At 43.3% G+C, this 4388-nt stretch overlaps 1 pseudogene; it reads right to left on the minus strand.

Annotated features, from left to right (window-relative positions):
- Window positions 1-3173: 3173 nt before the first annotated feature.
- On the minus strand, window positions 3174-3789 carry LOC122682688 (annotated as a pseudogene).
- Window positions 3790-4388: the final 599 nt, after the last annotated feature.

Below are 4388 nucleotides of genomic sequence, written 5' to 3' on the forward strand. Positions count from 1 at the left end.
ATTATTGATAGAATTCTTAATATGATAGTTACTTTGGTAATACTAAGAGATAAGGTCTGAGAAAGATTTTTGGAAAATTGGGGGTCAAAAACACAGGTAAGGAGTAATGCTCCAGGCACCCAGAGCCCACCTCCACCTTGTATCCCCTCCACCAGCCTTGAGTCCTGGAGCCTGATTCTCATGGGTGCATTACCCCGCATTCCCCACCAGATGGTGGTGTTGTCCTTATCATGTCAGAGGGTTGCCCGCAAGGCGCTAGGTGCCTAGAGAGCCCGGACCTGATTCCCACCGGTGTGTTACCCTCCATTCCCCACCAGATGGTGCTGTTCTCCCTATTATGGCAGAGGCTTGCCAGCCTGGTCCATCTAGTCAGAGCTACGGTTTTTCCCGCAGTCATGTATGAATGTGAGAATTGGATTATAAAGAAAGCTGAGCGCTGAAGAATTGATGCTTTTGAACTGTGGTGTTGGAGAAGACTCTTCAGAGTCCCTTGGACAGCAAGGAGATCCAACTAGTCCATCCTAAAGGAAATCAGTCCTGAATATTCATTGGAAGAACTGATGCTGAAGCTGAAACTCCAATAATTTGGCCACCTGATGCGAAGAACTGATTCTTTGGAAAAGACCCTGATGCTGGGAAAGATTGAAGGCGAGAGGAGAAGGGGACAACAGAGGATGAGACGGTTGGATGGCATCACTGACTTGATGGACATGAGTTTAAGCAAGCTCCAGGAGTTGGTGCTGAACTGCCAGCCAGGAGATGTGTTCACAGAAAGCTGGGACATTTTTTCATGAGTACATTACCCCTCATTCCTGTCCAGATGGTGGTGTTGTCCTTATTATGTCAGAGGGTTACCAGCCAGGAGATGTTTTCTCACATTCCTGGGACCTGTTCTAGGGAAGGATGCCAACTGCAGGCCATTCCATTAATTCACAAATTCAAGAAACACTAATTAAATATACATTATGTATATTTGTTATATACATAACACGTATTCACTGGGTGCTGGAGATTTAGCCAGGAACAAGAAAGACCAAGCTCTGCTTTTAAAAAAAAATTTATTTCCCTGTGCTGGGTCTTAATTGTAGCATGTGGGATCTAGTGCCCTGACCAGGGATCAAACCTGGGACCTCTGCATTGACAGTGTGGAATCTTAGCCACTGGACCACCAAGGTAGTTCCCAACTCTGCTTTCACTTTACATTCTAGAGGTATGCTGTCAAATATGGTAACCCCTAGCCATAGGCTACTATTGAGCTCTTGAAATGTGGCTAGTTTAAATTGAGAGGTGCTGTAAGTGTAAAAAGACTTCCCCCCCATGGCTCTAGTGGTAAAGAACCTGCTTGCCAATGCAGGGCCGTAGAGATGCGGGTTCCATCCCTGGGTGGGGAAGATCCCTGGAGGAGGGCAACCCATTCCAATATTCTGGCCTGGAGAATCCCACGGGCAAAGGAGCCTGGCAGGCTACAGTCCATACGGTCACAAGGAGTTGGAGACAACCGAAGTTACTTAGCACACATGCACACATGTAAGTATAAAATACATACCTAAAATCAAAGATTTAGTAAAAGAAAAAATCAACTGTCTAATATTTCATTTATTGATTTTATATTGAAATGATCAGGGAAGCCCATATTCAGAGTATCTGAGGTTAAATAAAATATTAAGAATAGCTTGTTTGGTTGTTTTTTTTTTTTTTACTGTTTTAACATAACTACTGAGAATTTTTAAATTACACATGGGGCTCACATTTGTGGCTTGCATTTTATTTCTGTTGGACAGTGCAGTTCCAAAGGGTGGTCAGACATATAAATGAATGTGCAATATGATGTCAGGTAAGAGATATTAGGGCTGAGAAGGAGAAAGGAGAGAGAGTGGGCAAACAGGTGGAAGTAAACCTGTAAGCCTGGGATGATGTGGAGGCTAACGTGGCCAGAGCAGGGAATAGAATAGTGTAAGAGATAGATTAGGAAGTGAGGGCCAGATTAAAAAGATTATTGCTAATTGTTATTTTGGGAAGCAAAATTTGGGACCATTTTGGGAAGAAGTTTGACGTTATTGATTAAATGTAAGAATATTCATTCTCTCACAGCCATGATCTAACAATTTATAAACCCTAGAACACAGATCTCAAAGTTTTTAGTCTCAGGAACACGGACACTCTTTTTATTTTTTGCCTTTCATATTTTTTTGTATTCTTCCTCAAAAGTTGCTTAACCCCCCAAAAAAAGTTGCTTGACCTAACATCTTTCTGTCTGCGCTATACAATGAAAATACAAACTAAATGAAAATAGAAAAACAAATAAAGTGTTAAATTGTACAAATAACAAATCTGTCCCAAGATATATTAAATAAAATATGCATTTTATTAAGGGATCTACTGTGCATTCTGGGAAGCTTCATAACATCTAGGCAGGACCAACATTCGTGGAAGGAGCTAAGAGAATTATTGCAACTGTGCATGCAATCACAGTTTGGAGCGTGTTTCTGATTGCCAACCTGCAAGCTACAATGAACACATCATTAGCATCACCTGAGCAGGGAACTGACTTTGAAAAAGTGCACAAAGGCAGCTCTAGCCTCAATGTTGTGTTCATTACAACTTCTCGAGAACCTCGTCAACAGCCTGTACAGTGCAGTTTCCAAAAAGTAAACATGTTAAGGTGAGCAGACAACTCTGTAGAACCCCAAACACATTTTCTTCCTCTATTTATGTGTAATTCTCTGTCTGCAATGGGCAGGTGTGGAGCAGTTTTTACTCGACTGGGGAGGAAGCAACCTTCTGGTTTGAGTTGAAGGCAAACTTCTTTTTTTTTTAATATGTAATTTTATTTATTTATTTATTTTTGGCTGTGCTGGGCCTTCACCGTTGGCACAGGCTTTTCCCTAGTTGCAGTGTGCAGGCCTCTCATTGCAGTGGCTTCTCTTGTTGCAGAGCAGGGGCTCTGGGGCGAGTGGGCTTAGTAGTTGTGGTTCCCGGGCTCCAGAGCACGGGCTCAATAGTTTTGGTGCACAGGCTTACTTAGTTCTTGACATGTGGGATCTTCCCGGACCAGGGATTGAAAACTATATCTTCTGCATTGGCAGGTGGATTATTTACCAGTGAGCCACCTGGGAAGCCTGGAGATAAACTTCTTAGTGCACAATCCATGGCCTTGCAATCTTCTACTCCTATCATCTGGCCTGATGCTTCATGTAGGCTTCAACTTTATTCTGGAAGTCCTCCTTGTCCCACAAATGATGTTCTGCAGCTTCAATACTTAGTGGGTCATCGAAACTCAAAAGATTAGTAAACAGTTTAATCCCCAAACAACATCCTTCCGTGTCCTCCTGGGTGTCCAGCCAATGTCCCAAACAATCGAGAACATTGAGTTTTCTCTCAGTAAACTTAGGGGTATTTCACCTGTCTCTGTGATGTTGGGGGTACCAGATCCTGGACAAGCATTTCACTTTGGGAGGCAGCATGTCACATGCATCAGAAACTTCAGTTTCAAACTGAAAGTTGCCACCCTGCCAGTAACCCTTATCCGGAGTGACATCTGAAAGCAATGGAACTTGTTTACACTACGAAAACGCACTTTGCAGGTACAAAGTAAATTAGCTTCAGGTTCTGCCACCTCTTTAACAAGCAGCCTGTCTCACGGACACCCATTGAGTGGAGTCAGAGGCTGTAAGTGGCACCCAGGACTCTGAGACCACGACTCTGCTTCAATTTGCTTGGCAGTGTCAATATTGTTGGTGTTTTTGCAAAGTTGAGCCCAACTCTTTGTGACCTCGTGGAGTGTAGCATGACAGGCTCCTCTGTCCTACACTCTTAAAATAACTGAGGACAACTCAAGAGAGATTTTATGTGAGTTATACCTCTCTTGAGTGGGTGTTTATGTGTTTGAAATTAAAACAGGAAACTTTAAACTTTTTTTTGCTGCACTGCCAGGCACATGGGAATCTTAGCTCCCTGGGCAATTCAGGTCATTCAGTGCTTCCAGCTCTTTGTGACCCCATGAACTGTAGCCCCCCAGGCTCCTCTGTCCATGGACTTTTCCAGGCAAAAATACTGGAGTGGGTTGCCATTTCCTCTTCCATGGGATCTTCCTGACCCAGGGACCAAACCTGTGTCTCCTGCTTTGGCAGGCAGATTCTTTACCACTAGGCCACCTTAGCTCCCTGAGAAGGGATCCAGCTTGTCCCCCCTGCAGGGGAAGGATGGAGTCTCAACCACAAGAGGACTAGGAAAGTCCCTATTTACTTATTTCAAATAAGCAACAATATAGCAGTAGACCTGCCCTACAAGAAATGCTAAAGGGAGTCTTTCAGGTTTAATTGAAAGGACACGATGTAACTTGAAACCATCATTTAAAATAAAGAACACTAGTAAAGGTAACTTCATAG

Source organism: Cervus elaphus, chromosome 24, assembly GCF_910594005.1.
Source record: "Cervus elaphus chromosome 24, mCerEla1.1, whole genome shotgun sequence".
In the NCBI taxonomy this organism is placed as follows: domain Eukaryota; kingdom Metazoa; phylum Chordata; class Mammalia; order Artiodactyla; family Cervidae; genus Cervus; species Cervus elaphus.